Consider the following 17435-nt stretch of genomic DNA (forward strand, 5'->3'; position numbering starts at 1 on the left):
ACCTCTCAACCATCACGTAGAGGGGAGGGAGCACCATTGCAAAATATGGATATAAATCTGATAACACACATTCAAGTGGTGTAGGGAACTTCATTATTATTATTATTGATTTTATTTTATTTTTTGCATTTAGATATGGCTTTGTTTACTCCCAGCATGCTATATGAGTCACACAAATATGCAGAAAAGAAATAACTCACTAAATAAGCCGATTATTTGTGAGGGTTTAATCAACTTTAAAACCGTCTGCCATTACATGTACGTTGGTTCCCCTTGTGCCACCAAGCTAGTTGTAATTCTTCTGGGGATGTCCTGCAGTCTCTGGCACCCTTTGGGTCTTGTGAAATATGGATTTTGGCCTCTGCGGATCGGGCTTTTTCCAGTGCATTTTGTAGATGCTTGGTTGACTGATTGATCGATTGGGGTCTGGCGAGGCTGGATGGTTTGTTATGTTTCTTGAGCTGTTGCTGAGCTTTTTCTGTGGTTTGCCAGGATATATCGTCCCGCTAGCGGAAGGCAGCGGCCATTGGGGAGCACTGCTATATGGAGTGTTGGGGTACTTTGAGTGCAACAGTGGTGAGATTGGTGGTATGTGCCAAAGCAAAATGTGCATGAATGTCAAGACCAAAGATTTTTAGTGGAACATTGCATTGTAGTGAAATTATTTCCTTTCAGCCGTCATTGGTTTGATTTTAAAATCACTCTGTTGCTATTATGCACTAATAAATATTAGAGATGACTGGAGGGTTTTCAAATTCTTTTTGATGTGTTTTTCAAAAGTTAGCCTTATCTAAACTCCAAATTTGTTGATTTAAATGTATTTTATCAGATTCGATGATTTATTAAGGCTAATCAGTGCTTCCATAAACAGAAGAAATCAGTTGATGTGAGTGCTGATTATTGCTGATTACACACTCGGGTGTGTGGCTGTTGGGAAAAAATATTGCCTCACTTCTCTGTAATTTACTTATTTTACTGGACAGTTTCACAACATGCTTGCTATCAGTTTATATCTGATACAGGACTGCGGTTACAGCCCCCTCATACCATCTGTCTTAATCTGTTCTAATCTACATCTTATTGGTTTTTCCATCAGTCATCCATCAGTCAATTAATGATATTTGGGAGTACAATTCATTTTATATCTGGTACTTGTTGCATATACTCATGCCGTTTCTGCTCTTCCCACGCAGACACACAGTCTACACTCTCAGCCTTTTTTACACATTTCAATTTTGAGTTGAAAGTTGTCTAAAATCCGCCCTCTGTTTAGAAATCCAAATAGCTGGGTGATACATTTTATTCACCGCATTCGACAGTGGGTCAGTGGCTGATTGGTATATACCTCTCAATATCCCGGCCTAGTTTTAACAGAAACCACTGAGACTGAGAGAACAGGGGACTACTGTTTGGGTTTCGTTTTTATCACATGGGAAAAACGAGCAAGTCTGTCATTTTAAACGGATAGAGTGGAAGGTAGAAACATGCGGAAATGGCACAGCAAAATAATGTGGATCACTTTTCTTTGGGTTAAAATTATTAGTCTGTGTTCTGTAAGATAAAGTAATTTAAAAGGCTCTAGCTCTCCTGACCAAAATCAACACATCTGGTTTCTAATGAGGGCAAAGCAGCCAGTTAATTAGCAATACCGTCATCAATTACCTGCTGACCAATCGTACAGAAGCACACACAAACCAGATGCTAAACAGCTTTGTTTTTATGACCAGAACAGTTTGTGCCTCAAGGACACATCCTCCTTGACCCAGTTACCGTAGCAGAGAAAACCACAAAGTCCCGCTTCTCCTCCGATCGGCTCCACCAGCTGTTATACAGTGTGAGATATAAATCCATCACCAACCGTTCCGAGGCTTAATTTCTGACCTGAGGGCTATTATTATTCTGGTCCACATGTAAAACAAGTATAAGTCTGATATTGTTTCCACAGGTGTACACATCCAGTTTAAAACATAAGAAAACTGTACCCCCGCATTGTGAGTGGTAGTCAATGCCAGAATAACAACAAATTTGGCAACAGGCCTCAAAATTTTTTTACAAAATTAAGATCTTAGAACAACTTTAAACACTGGAAGTGATTTGCAGCAATGTGGTGAACAGTGGGAGGTAAATTATGCTCAGTGACTTGAAGTGAGCAGGTCCTAACATAAACTTCTCTCAACTTCCAGCAAGCAATGAATCCCCAAAGCTATTTAACTTGGATACTTCCATCTATACTGATTTATATTGGTATTAGATTAGATTAGATAAAACTTTATTAATCCCTCGGGTAGGTTCCTCTGGGAAATTTGTTTTCCAAAAAGCACAGCGCCGACAGAAGTTACAGAGTTAAGAATATTATATATATATATATATATATATACACACATATATAAATACAAAGACATATATAGATAAAATATACAAAGGGGATAAATAGAATAAATAGGAATAAAAATAAAAATAAAAATACAAGTGAATTGCACATTTCAAGTATGGAGTCTATTGCACTGCTGATTATTAACAAAAAGTATTGCACAAAAGGTATTGCACAGTGAAGTAGAGAGGCACTACAGCTTAGTTGTTCCCCCCTCCTTTGTCCTCCTGTTTCCCCTCCCTCTCCCCTCCAGAGAGGAGTTAAACAGTTTGATGGCATATGGTTCTGTTTTGGACCTTCTCATCCCTTCTGCATTAACTGTAAATCTGTACAAATATATTGTATGTTAAAAATATTTTTCACACTCATCTATCTTTAATGCAGGCGTGCTGCATTTTGTTTTTTAAGATTAAGCTTGATTTTTAAAGATTTTCAGATGCAAATAAACAGATCTGCTTCTTACCTCTCGGGAGGATTAGATGAACCCAGAATCTCCGTTTTTCTTTCTGTTGTTTAGAAACATCAGAACCAGCTCGTCTTGTTTCTGATGCTGGTTTGATAGCTTGATGCTGACTTTTGGTGTGTATATACATTACAGCAGCAGTCCCCAACCTACGTGCGACTCACGGGCCGGTACTGGGCCGCGAGAGTTGAGGCTTGGGTGTAAAATTTATGGTTTTCAGGGTTTTTACCGGTTTTTATCCTTTTTTAAAAACATCGTTTTTATCGTTAACTCGGTTTCTCTGGGTCTTTTCTCGTGTGTTATGAATAAATTTTCTGTTTTTTGGTATTGTACTGGTTTAACTGGCAAAAAAGGTTGGGGACCGCTGCGTTAAAGGAGAAGTTCACATCCTAAAAACTCAGAAATTCATGCTTTGTGTAAATGGCCTCAGAGCAGGCAATGCACCTCCCTGCCTTTATATATAAAGGCTGGAGATGAAGGTGGGTTGCAAAGTGGATTGCAGGTGTGTAGAATAACCAGTTCCACATGTAGAGGAGTCCCAGCTGACCTTTTAGCTGGTCAGCTGTGGGCTTCCTGGTCTATAACACTCTCCGGTTTAATCACCCTGAGGAAAACTAGATGTTAGCTCCAGATTTAATTGGATCCCAACCAGCAGCTGATAAAAGTTGATATATTATCATGACAGCCCAGCGAAAACAGACTTCAGGCTCGGAGTGTATATATCGCATATAATACGAGTGTATCAATAATACATGGTTTGTAAAGTATATTTACCAGAGAGTGAGATGAGTATCATCGTGACATGTTCTTTTCCTGCTGCCTCTATTTATGTATCACCCTGCCACTTGTCGGTATTTGATAAGGGTGAGGTTGGCACGCGCTTCAAGAATGCCATGATATAAATGAAATTTCTTTGAAACTCTCTCTCTCATTTGCTTCTCAATGCCGCTCTCTCGCTCAGTCTCTCTCTCTCCCTCCTCCTGCGCCTCACTCTCTCTGTCTCCATGTAAGTCATCCCTCCTCTCCCTCTGCTCACCCTATAATCAAGTCTTTTTCAAGTTGCTTTCCAAAGTCCCATGCCCCTCTTCTGTCTCGCACATCTTCATCTCTCGCCTCGTTCTTCATTCCCCATCCTCCTTCAAATTTCTTTTGTAGAGACACGGGGAAACGTGGCCCTGATGAGAAGGCGCTCCTATTAGTGGACAATACAGGGCAGGGATTTGTGTACAGCCCATTACTTTATACACTCACACCATTACTGCGGGGTCACAGGACAAAACTGATTGTGACACGCTGCATTTTTCTTCATAAAAGCCATCTGGCATCTGGAAATGAAAGAGGGTGACAGTCCTTTGATTTACGCTATGTTATCACCGACACTTGGATTTGTTATGTAGCTTTGATGTCATTTTTTTCAGCCCAACACTCAGGTTTAACCATTAATAGACTTGATATGCAGATTGTACGTTTATCAGCCTATCAGGGAAATAAGTGAGCGCTTAGGGGCCTGCCTTCATTTTATATATTTTTTCTGCATGATATGTTTTAAACTAGGGGAAATATTGCAGGCAAAGGCATCGAATCTTCTCAATTCCTTCCATGATGACAGATTTCATTTTAACCATGCGGTGCACGGCACACAGGCTGTTTGATGTTCTGCTAACTGCAAATATTCTTGGTGTTTTGTAGTACAACAGCAGGAAAAGTCAGAAATATTAGGCCTGTAAAGGTATGGCATTTGCCAAACGCCCATGACATTTCTTCTTGATAAGGAAAGTAAACCCCCATGAAAGTGAGTGGAAAAGTAGGAGAGACACCGAGGGGTTGGGGTTGATGGGGGTGGATGGGGGTGGGGGGTGGGCGGTGTCAGTGTTTGTCAGCTCAGTTTGACGTCCTAAAACCAGGCAACCAGATGGACAGACGCTGAAAGAACAGGCAGATCATTATCATGACTGAGATTACGGCAAAGTGGGTTTGATGAGACATCATGACACTGAGAGCTAACAGGACATTGTGCGAGCATGGTGCACGTCAGCGATGACTCACTGACATTGTCCCACGCTTACAGACATGCACACACAAACACACAGCAAGCCCGTAAATCAAAGTTAGAGGGGACTCACTTTTTTTTATTCCTGAATTATTTTGAGCTTGACAGTTTTTTTTATTAACGATGGGAACAGCAGTTGACAGCTGGCTTATTCTCTTCTTCTGGAGATTTCAACAGTATCACACAGATTTCATCAGCAGATTGAGGTTACCCATATTTAATGGAAATGCAGGTGTATCCAGCGTGTTTGTTTCATTAAAATCAATGCTGTGCCTCGTATAATGCTAGGAATCACTGAGATGTTACTGCTATGCTGGCTGTTTGAAGCCAAACTTTATGAACTTAAAGAGTGGAGTGCCATGTTATTGGCTAAAGTAACAGACTGATAAAATACTAGTATTTCCCCCAGTAAATCCAAAGTAGACGCTTTTTGGATGGTCTGTTCTGCACAACAAGCCATAATATTAGCCAGACAATCCATTAAAAATGCTCCAGCAGCACACACACAGTGAAGAGTGGATGAGGCCTAGCAGATGCTGATAGGCTGCCTAACTCAATTATCCAGGTGGATGACCCCACTCAGAGTTGCTGCGAGATGAGAAAATGATTTTTCTTTTTTTTTTTTGCGAGCTGTAAATATATTTTAATGCTGTAAAGTTGACCATTTTAAAATGGAGTCTATGGGCATTGACTACCTTTTGGTACCAACCTCAATTGGCACTGAGAGAAACTTCAGTTTGCCTCCTTTAATATGTTAGCTTTATTTTTCAGGCCTATGGGAAGCACTGATACTACATTACAAATTCTCCTTTTTATTTAACTAAACTGAACATCCTCTAAGTCTTCTCATTTATGTTGACCAAAGCTGACCTTCCTTGATCTTTCATGAATCTAGAGACAGCGTGTGTGTGAGCAATCAAGCCAATGATGGTCTTTATCCATTCTGACTAATAGTAGCAAGTACCATTTAATACAGTCTAATATTAGATTATATTAGATGGTGGTATACGGGGGTATATTGGGATATATCCCAAGTACATGTAGCAGAACACTGTAAGGAAAACTCAATGTGCAATAATGATCTGTCCCTAGTGGATATGCCTTTAATCCTCCAGACAGGGTCTAAAATTAACACCTGCGAGGACCAGGTGGGGTACGTTTTCCGATACTTTGAGTAAATTTCAAAAGGTTGTCTTTGCCACACTAACAAAACGCTAGGACGATGTCATTAACAGGGGTGATGCTACTGTGCTCTTCTTTCTGTGATAGAGTTTGGCTTTTTTACCGGCCCTAACCGTTTAGCCATAAACATAGCCAAGCAGTGAATATTAGCCAATCAGATGCAAAGAAGTGGGATATTCACACAGTACATCTTAACCTGTAGCCTTAGACTTATGTGAGCTAATTGGGGACATGCCCAGATTTTTTAGGGTTAGGGTTAAACAATATTATTCTTTTTAAAATATTGGTGTAAAGAGATTCTTAAAATGTAGAATGGATTATTTGTTACTGGACTTAGGAATTAGATCAAATTATAATGGCAGAGCAGCCATTATAATTTGGCACCGGTCACAGAAGGAAGCTGCTTTCAGAACTTGACATTTTGCATTGTGTAAAATAATGCCTGGCTGTTTGCCTGCATCAGGATTGTTTGTTGCAGGCAAACAGTGCAAATGTGTTGAGGTTTCACAGGCAAGTGAGTACTAACCACATGACATTAACTTGTCCGCCATGTTGGACATGTGACAATCATGGTGACAACGTAGGATCAAGTGAATAAGGCACTACTCATTCAGAGACTGGTCTGCAGCCATCTGGCAACCATTGGATGTAATAGGAAAAATGAGTATTCCCCAACTGGATGCAAGTGTATGGTGGAGGTGGATGGCAGTTGTAGGGAGATGACTGCTAAAGTTTGAGTCACACAGGCCTACAGACCTGGCGGTAATCCCGTGGCAACCATCTGTGGCTAGGAAAAAAATATGTATTCTCCAAATAAGTGGCAAAACCCACAAATGCTACCTCTGAGTTGTACTGAAACTTTGAAGAGTGCAACACAAAATGGGCATAGAGACCATTCACCTGCAAAGTAAAAGTGGCACCGTTCGAAAACACACTGGCTGCAGCATAAGAGGTGAGGCACAACTTTTACTTCGCAATCTCTAGTTTGCATCGCGCTTATTCATCTAGTAGTTAACAAATATTTACTGACAAATACGAAAACCTGCAGTCAACCGTGGTTATCTGCTAGCAACCAGGTTTTTTGGTGCAGCACCATTTTTGCAACCAGTTTCACCCAGCAACAGCTAGCAACATCCAGGAAACACAGCAAGCTAGTTGGGGAATACACATTTTCCACTAGCAAACAGTAGTTGCATCACATCCATTATGGCAGACAACTCTTGAACAATGAGAAACCTAAGTAGACAAACAGATGCATGAACAGCCTGATACTTTAATCTTCAGTGACTTAATTACTTTTTGCCAGAGTCGGCGTGTTAGGCGTGTAGTGTTAGGCTCTATCTACATGGCACATAAAAAACAGATAAGTAGAATTTTGAGATCCACATGTCTTTGGTTCTATTAATGCTTGTACTAATGAATGAATATTGAAATAATTTCACTCTAGCCTCTTTTTATGTTAATATTCAACTAGATATTTGGTTATCTAAAATCAGTGTACTGAAATAAATACGAATGTGACACAAACAAGGCTGAAAAAAAATTACTTTATTGAGCTAAAAAAAGACACAGGCAGATGATTTTTTTATTCTTCTATTGACTGCTGAGTCAAACAGTTAATTTTAGACGCTGCTTCCAAGTAGACACACAGTACACTGATGCATGTCTGCTAACATATGTCAGCACGAGGCAGGTTTTTGTGTACAAATCCTAGAACAACACGCCTATGGATGTTTTCGCTTTATACAAGCTGATTTTCAGATGTATTAGAATTGCGTATTATAAGCAGACAGTTTATATTTGTTTATGTTTAAATTTCTGCTAAATAACTGTGTCTTCCTTTCTGTGAAGCCTTCTTTTTTTGGCTTTTCTAACATTTGTGTTTGATAAAACTTTCTATCTAACGTGTATCTTTGCCTTCCACGAGGCCCCCGTGGAGCCCCAGAGGCAAGATAAGGTGTACATCCTGTCTTGACAGTAATTTGAGTTTAAGCCCAAGATTCATACCATATATCAGTCTGTCACAGTCCCATCCTTCCTGTCACTCGCTGCTGCACTATCTAATATAGCAGCAATGCCATAAAATTAATCTTTAAAAAGATTTCTGATGTGGCATCCCTGACAGTTTTGGAGAGGAGCCCGTGGAGGGAGAGAGAGAGAGAGAGAGAGAGAACTGTCACCATGTTGCGAACGCACACTTGCATATTCACGCTCTCACACATATGCATGCACACTCTCAGACAGCTAAGTGTCAGAAAAGTCCACTGTGTCATATAAAAGATGCAGCCACCCCCCTGGGCAACGCACAGATAGGGGCTCGTAGAACTGCACACGCACCAACTGTCAGTCATTTATTGGTGGTCGGGGTGGGGAGGGGGTGCTGTGTGGGAGGGTGTCCTGCATGCTTTTTAAATTTGTGAAAGTGTGTGCGCACGAGGGATGCATATTTGTTTATGTTCATGGACTAAATCCAGACTGCCTTAAAACGTTTTGATTTCCACATACTCAGTGAAGCAGCGACAAAATAAAACGTGCGGAGGGAAAAAAATTAAAGAAGGCCAAAAGTTTTGGTGACGAAAAGAAGAAAAGCGAGGCATCGGGGGTGAAGAGAGAGACTGAGAGGATGAGACATGAGAAAGTGTGATAAGAGTTGTAGAAGACGATGATGTGCTGCGAGATGAAGCCACAAGTGAATCAACGCGTGTCTTTCAACGGGGAAAAAGAGGTGAAGCGGGGACAAGGGGGGAAAAAAAGAAGTCGAAACACGGAAAAAGTTGGTTCAACAAAACCTCTTAACAAGATAGGATCGCTTATCTAACAGAGGAGCAGGAAAGAAAGAAGAAAAAAAAATCAAATGTGGCTTTCATATCAATTTCATATTAACATCAGATGCGCCTGTTGTCAGCATGCGGTGGGCTTTTTACTCCGGGATGAATTGCAGTAGAAATATGACAGTAAATCAAACTCCAAGCCACCCAATTCATTGCTGAAGAAAGTTGAAAACAGGTTTCCAGTTTCTATGCTAATAGTTGCATTGAGACGATGAATGAGGGGATCCCCACACATTTAATCATAGGCGTTCTAGTTAAAACATCCACCCTGAGTCACTGACGAATCCATCTGCCCCATCTGTGTTTGATCAATGGATGCATTTGTTGAAATTGTGGCATTAAATTGCTTTTTTTTACCCTTCCCCATTCAACAATCTCTAGTGGGACATTTCTACCCCACCAATTCTATTGCTTGAGCCCTGAGCTATTATTACTGGTGATTCCATTTGATTGTTACTCGTTTTTACTGTACAGTTTCATGTGAAATGACCAGAGCACAGATTGGCTTAATGCCACAGTAGATAATGGATTTGATTGACTTGCCTGCTGCAGTCAAACTTGTCCCAGGGCCCGGATGGCAGCTTGTGTTACTTTCAAGTCTTAATGGATTTAGCTCAACTGTGTTAGCGATAGAGTTTGATTTCACTGTAAATGCTAAACTGCTAATCTGCCTAGCCTTCAACTTGTAATTTACAGTGTACTTCTTATCATAACATGCTCACAACCAAGAAAGAAGAACACATTTTTCCTACTTAGATTATCAGTCCATCGGGATTAGGAATGTATCTGGATGGCAGTACCTCCAAGATGGAATTTTGGAGTTTTTTTGGCCAGGATATGTCCTTCGGTGTGCATATTTAGCATCTATGTAGGACTGCTTTCTGCATTTATACAGTATCTCAAAAATGAGAAACACCTTGCACCAGAGTGATACTGAAAAACTATTTCATGGGTTTATGACTTCTAGACTGGACTACTGTAAGTCATTATTATCAGGATGTCCTGAAAACGCCCTGAAAAACCTTCAATTAATCCAAAATTCTGCAGTGAGAGTAAGGACAGGGATGAGAATGAGAGAGCATATTTTTCCCATATTGCCTTGTCTTTACTGGCTCCCTGTTAAATCCAGATTTAAATTTCAAATCCCTCTTCTCTCTTCTCCTCCTCGAGCATAGATAAAGTCGGGTATCATCTCCATAGCAGTGAAAATGTATGCTATGCTTTCTAATGATACTGCCTAATAGATGCATATATACTGTAAACGGAATTGGTCCCAGCACGGAGCCCTGTGGAACCCCATATTTCCTGTCCAGTTACATGAACAAATTGGAGTCTATACGAAAGATATGATTCAAACCAGTGCAGCGCAGTACCTTTAGTGCATACGGCATGCTCTAATCTCTCAATTGAACTAAATTGAATTGAATGCACCAGAGTCCGAAGCCATTTTTATATGACAAGAATATGACAAGTTATTAACAACAACAAAAAAAGGCCTGTATTTGTATAGCGCTTTACTTAGTCCCTATGGACCCCAAAGTGCTTTACACTACATTCAGTCATCCACACATTCACACACATGTGATGGCAAGCTACATTGTAGCCACAGCTGCCCTGGGGTGCACTGACAGAGGCGAGGCTGCCAGACACTGGCACCACCGGGCCCTCTGACCACCACCTGTAGGGAACGGGTGAAGTGTCTTGCCCAAGGACACAACGATCAAAACTGTCGGTGCCGGGCTCGAATTGGCAACCTTCTGATTACAAGACGAACTGCCAACTCTTGAGCCACAATTAAAATAAACACGCTCACTGAAATTTGCTTTAGTTACCCATATGTCTATGCAAACATACCATTACTCTTTTATCAGTAGGAAGTGCATAAAGTGTGTTATTTGTAAGCTTTCACTTGTACTGGGAAACATCATAAGTATAGCTCATAAGGTTTTGCTGCTAATGGCAAGTTCATGTTAAAGCATTGCAGTGGGGTTTTGTTGGGTTTTTTTGCAACCTCTCCAATATCTGTTTTTTACCTTCAAAACATACCTCTGCTTGCACACCAGAGAGGCTCTAGTCTGCAAATGAGCCCCTCTGTGGCACAGCAGCCTTCAGTGTTGACTATTACTTGTGACATGCAACCAAGTTGTGTGGGTGGGATGTTGCCTGAGACCACCGAATGGTGGCTTCAGAGAAAGTGTGGGGGCTGCATCAGAGCCAAAGTCACACATTTTTAAAAGTAATTCATTTTATCGGGTGTTGTTAAAAAAAATTCAAATAACATGAATCTCAGGACTAACTGAGATCAGTAGATGCTTTGACTTGGTTTGACAGGGGACGTCTTCTTAAATATATGTGAGAAATCTGGTTATGTTTCACTTTAAAGAGTCAGATATTGTGCATGGCCTTGTAAGAGCCAAAACGAGCCCCTTACAGTCCATGGGATATGCAGAATTTGCATGGAATTTTTGCATTCTTCTTTACAAGTAACACCTTTTCACTTCTCACACAGCAATTTGATCATTTCTTAATATACGAATAATGATTAGCGCAGCTTTAACAATTCAGCTGTTCTGTTTCCGTGTGAAAATATTGTTTAGGGTTCCTTTCTCTTTTTTTCTTCTTCTTTGTTTTGGAATTCACAAGTATAAAGCTCTGACAGGATTCTGAATTATTCCTTAAGGTGTGGCTGGATAAAATAGTTTACTCGCTCCATGCTTCTCTTAGCAGCCCCTCCCTTTCATGAAATTATGGATTCCACCTGGGGTAGAAGCACTATAATTGGCCCACCGATCTGAGAGATTGAAGAGGTTAGAGTGACTTTGTTGAGGCATTTGATTAGAAATGGTAATAGGTTTGGTATGGTTAAGGTCAGGGTTATGATCTGGAACAGACCTCATCACTATCTACCCCCCAGCACACTCACACACAAACAATTCCCCCAAAACCCCATCCAATCTGATAGGAGAAAATCGCTTTAAGCATTATGGGTTAAGGCCTCATCTAACACCCGTGGGAAATTATGGCAAAACAAGGCAGGGAGATGCACAGTGACTGATTATGTTGGTGTGAAATAACAGAGAGAGACACACAGTGAGAGAAAATGACAGAAAAGTGGATACAGCCACAGAGTGAGGTTCAGTTAAATAGAGTGAAAAATTGACTTTAGAGAGAATAAAGCTAATATCGTCCCATCACTGATTTTCTGCCCTTTAGTGTGATGATCTGCTGATCTTTGTGGTGGCCTGCTGAGCCGACTGACTGTCTGGGTGACTGGTTTGTCTGTTAGACTGTTAAACCTTTTTATTTGCTACAAAACTGCTGGAGCTAGTATGGTATGTTTAGACTAGAAAGCTATAAGGTAGCTATAAACTAATATACACTCACCAGACTCTTTACTAACCACACATTGCTAGTACCTGGTTTGACCCCTTCTTGCCTTCATAATTGCCAAACTTGCTTGTAGCATTGTTCTAAGAATATGCTAGAAACATTGCCAACATGGCCCATGTTGGTATTATGGTGTCACACATTTGCTGCATCCAAAAATCTCCTATTCAACCACATCCCAAAAAGGTTTTATTGGACTGAGATCTGGTGACTGTGGAGGACATTTGAGTGCAGAGAACTCAGTGTCGTGTTCAAGAAACCAGTTTGAGATGAGCTGGAAGCAGCTATCAGAAGATGGGTACACTGTTGTCATAAAGGGATGCATTAAGTTTCTTCCATGTGATTGATGAGATGAGATATTTGATGAGATATGAGATATTTGCATTTGTGATACAATCTATTATTGCTTGGGGTACAAATGGGAAAAATCTACTACTTTCACCCTCATCTCATTCTGCCCATCATCCATCCAGCCAACCATATGATAATTTTCTGATTAACTTAGAAGAAATAAGTAGGCACATTTATTAAACTGGAAATTCAACATGCTGTATGAATAAAAACAAAATATACTGTCAGCAACACATCGATTTTGGTAAGAATTGACTCTAAGGTATTCAAAATTAATTTTAAAGGCTTATACTTTTCATTCCTTTTCTTTTGTTTTTTTTTAGTTGAAAATGTGAAAAATATAAAATGTAATTTTTGCCTGATTGCATGTGTTGTTATTCGAGTCGTTGAAATAGTCTCTGTAGTTTCATGTCACAATGGCAGCACTCTTCCCCTGTTAACTGTAAGACCATCAGAGGAGCGACCACTCTGAATGGTCCCCCCCCCCCCCCCCCCCCCCCCCCCCTTTTATCTCTTGGGAAATGAAGACAAAGGAAAATATGAAGGTGGGAAATTGAGGGGAAATTGAGAAAGACCGAAGGTGTGGGAGGGGGTTGGAGTGAAGAGCGGAGGCAGCAGGAGAAAAGTAGAGGTGGAGAGGAAGGTGGTGGAAAAAACAGATCTGGTTCATTGAAGCGGCACTAGCCCACAGTCAGAGACAAAAACCTGAGAGCATGAGTGCGTGATCCTTAACTAGAGCACTGGAAATTATAGACTGTATGTGCTATTGCATGTGTGTGTGCCAGAGAGAGAGGGGGATGAGAGACAGGAAGAGAGAAGGAACGATATAGGGTGACTAAGAACAACCAGAATGGTGCTTTGTACATGCACACAGACACACACTGGGTTAGAAATATTAATACAGCTTCAGCCAGCAATTTTGTTTAGGCTTGCAAGCCAAACAGCCCATTCATCACCACACAGATCTCAAGATTATTTTGGAGCTGCAGCTTCATCTTTTTACTGGGTTAAATAGTGCACTGATAAATAAATTCCTCAATTTCAATACATCAATGCCAGTGCAGGCTGCAATTTAATTGTTTTGTGTTCTACTGGTGAACATGGAGTAATCTTTTTTTTTTTTTCATCTCCCAGTGTGTTGAACAGGTTGTGAACTCTACAAGTCTTAATATCTGCATTATTTATGGGTTTGGAAAAATGAGCTTAATCTCTAATGTGTCACATTTTCTCTTCCTGTGGTGGTGGAGCCTTGTTGAGAGAGCTCACTGCAGCTGGATGAATACAAAGGGGATAATACGCTTTTTATTATTAGTCACAGTCTGGGGCCGAGCTATATTAGAAATGCTGTAACCTTTGTGATGCACATGCACAAAATCCTGAAACAGGGCTCAATAGAAAAAAGAGAAAACAGAAAAGTCTCTTTTTTGTTTATTTGTTTGTTTATTTTGCAGGAGTATTACCACATAATTTCATAATGGCTTTGCTTTAGTATAGTTGATTTTTTTTTTTAGGTGATTAGCTTAGGTTAGCATGTACGCGTAAAACTGAGGGAAAACAGTTATCTTGGTTCCTTCTAAAGAAATATTAAAATACATATGAAAACTTAAAGCTCACTAATACATATTTCCTGTTAACATTTATCAACTTAGAGATTTTGTAAGGTGGGTTTTCTTAGCTCAGACTAGCTAGGCTAGCTGTTGCTCATTGCTAAGCTAGTTAACCTTCTTCCGGCTACAGGAACCAGTGCAAGAACCAGCATACACTAAAAAAATGTAATGGAGTAATGGACTTTACAATGAGGTATAAGGAGAGCTAGACCCCCTCCCTCTCATTTCCACCCACGATTGCATTAATATTACAGTACAGTAGAGCTCAAACTGACGTCCACTAGTTAAAGAATTATTCATTCATTTTCTTTCTACTGACGTTTCAGAAAATCTTTTATATAAAGAGTTTGTAGCCTTGAACCAAGCTAACCAGCTGTGGGGTGAATCATGAGTAGAAAAATATTTGATTTGGGGAAAAAAGTCAATAAATAAAATAATGGAAATTTTTTTAAAAACGAAAGGTACAAGACAGCATTTGTAGTTACTTTTATTGGTGAAAGAACTGGTCACACTTGGTCACATAATGAATTGCAAATAGTCCAAAGCGAACGACTTCCACCCTTCTCTGATTGAATCCTTTTTATCATCAGTGTTTTTTTATGGTTAATGATAATACTGTGTTGTAATATCTTTGGATTTTTTTTGTGTTTGTGTGTGTACAGTAACGCAGTGCCTCTTATGTGTACTAAAATATAGCTTAGTTATGGATGTGGTATTGCGCTTCGAGCCTGACTAGAGTCACCGCTCAGGCGGTTTCTGGAGTTTCACAAAAGCGACCTGCTCTTTGTGGGTTTGAACAGCCAACATAACCAATTAGAGAGGTCACTGTTTTATTTCAGGATTAGGTAGAGTAGTTGTTTTCTGTAGCACTCGGACTAAAATGATTGATGTCACACGCATACTATCAATTCATAACGTGATAGCTTATAGTAAATATGGTTTTGATGGTCGACATGTGGCTCATAATTAAAAGCCCTTTTGGAGAATATTAATGGAATTTTTACTTCCAGAACCTCACTGCTGACCTCTTTTTTGGGGAGGCAGCAGGGGGGACATTGAAATTTTGATGGCCAGGGGCAGTACCCCCCAGGCCCCTGGCCCCCCTTAACCACACCCTGGCTGCAAGCTCATATTTAACATACAGATATAGGAATGGTATCAATTTTCTCATCAGATTCTCACAAGGTCCAAAACAATAAAATATAAATAAAACTTTTCTTAAAGTGTCTAAATATTCCATGTTGAATATAACAAGCAAGATTAACGGCTAAAATCGATGTCTGAGAGGATGCCATTTAGAATTAGACATGTCTCATTTTCTTTCTCAACGTCAGTTTTCTAAAGGAAACATTTCATATATTTTATAATCAAAGCTATAAAAAAAAGTAAAGCTTTTTCCAAAATACTTTTTGTAAAATGTATTTCCCTTATCTAAAATTAAACACCGCAGCTCCTTCTGTTTGCTCATTCCCCGAGTGGTTAGCGATTTAGCCAAACTAAATTAGCCAAGCATCTTAACGCATTATTCTTGTCATGTCCATAAATGCTTCCTTCACAGAATGAGAAGAGTTGGCATCGCATTCTCTCAGGTCTTCATAACATTTTGCCAAATTCAGCCTTTTAACGAGAATTACTTGTGATTTGAAAATGCCTGTTATGAAAGTACTGATGGATGATGCTGTGCTGGAATCATTATTACCTGTTTCACCAGCATTTCAGCAGGTGTATAGAGTGAGAGGAGCAAACGACGGAAAGGAGGGGGGGGGGGGGGGGAGGTGCGAGGAATGAAGAAATGTAGTGAAAAAGAAGAAGACAGAGAGAAAGCTGCAGCGACGCAGTGACAGGCACGGAGAGAGTGATGGGAGAAAGGGAGCAAGAGAGAAAATTAGAGAGATTTTACTCATTAAAAAGAGGAGCACAACAAGGGGAGATGGCATTAATCAGAGCTCTGCGTTAATGAGGCATTTACTCATTATGCTGAAATAGAGAGAGGCCACGGAAAGAAGAAGAATAAGAAGGGGAGAAAAGGGGGGAAAGAGGGTGAGATCACAATATAAATGAATGGAGAGAGAAAAAGAGAGAGAGCAGGAAAAAATTAAGTAACGGTACAGAAAGAGGTGACAGAGCCAAGTGTGGATGTGGTGGGAGGTTAAGAGGGACAGGCAAGGACAAGATAAGGTGGGATATATGGAGTAGAAACAGGTAATGTAAGAACAGGGTTTCTATTTAAAGCTCTCTTTAAGGATTTATGTGCTTCAATAGAAATAGACTTTAAATGCAGACAGTGTACTTATGGGACTGTTGTGAGGACGCTATGTAGACTTTGTTTCATCTTCTTCTTGGGTACCATCAAACCACAATAGGCACACTTTCTTGCAACAAAAACTAATAGATTTTTTTTTCTAAATCTGAGTGACACACACAAGAAAATTGGTTTTATGATGTTTTTTTCTTTCTATATCTTAGTATAAAGATCTATGGTGCTTTTAAAGACCATTAGGGCCTCTCATTCGGCTAATGGCGAAGTAACACATGGACAGACGCCCGTGTGGTTCGCATGGTTGTCTGTTTAATGATCTATGCCTCCTCTTGCTAAATGGAGTCGTTAATATGTGCATTGTTTAATCCGAGACGACAATCACAGCTGATACATTGTGCGTCTTTGAGGCTTTTAGAAAATGTAATGACGAGGAGCCTCTACAGATGCTCCACACTGGGCCCATGTCAGCGTTGCTGAACTGAAATGACTTAGGACAGAAAATGTAAAAGTTTAGAGTTTGTTCCATCAGTGAGGGGACTGTTCATGCTTATTTGGACATAAAGTGTGACAGCTACTTTCTCTGTTTTAGGTAATTAACAAATCTGTACGATATAAGGCAATCCTGCCTCATATGAGTACACGCTATCAGACTGTAGCTAGTGGCTTTGTGATGTTGTGCAGTTATGTAGGTAAAATGCTAACGTCAGCTGCTAGCACGCTTACCGTGTTCTCATCTTGCAAGTTAGCATTACAGTAAGTTGCCGTTTAACTCTAAACACAATGTACGACACAACAGTGGTGCAGTTAGAGCTGGAAAGTTTTAAATCAAAGTGGCAGCGCAGTAAAGGTCTGCGAGCAAAAGTCATCTGGAGATGTAGAAACCTGCTGCTGATGCTAGAAGAAAAGTTAAGGAATCGCCAGTCATTAGGGCTC

At 40.2% G+C, this 17435-nt stretch overlaps 1 protein-coding gene across 1 annotated transcript in view; it reads left to right on the forward strand.

Moving 5' to 3' along the window:
- The window catches only part of nkain2 (sodium/potassium transporting ATPase interacting 2), a 110838-nt gene that overhangs the window by 58383 nt on the left and 35020 nt on the right, over window positions 1–17435 (forward strand). The window lies entirely within an intron of this gene.

Source organism: Neolamprologus multifasciatus, chromosome 15 (assembly GCF_963576455.1).
Source record: "Neolamprologus multifasciatus chromosome 15, fNeoMul1.2, whole genome shotgun sequence".
Lineage (NCBI taxonomy): Eukaryota > Metazoa > Chordata > Actinopteri > Cichliformes > Cichlidae > Neolamprologus > Neolamprologus multifasciatus.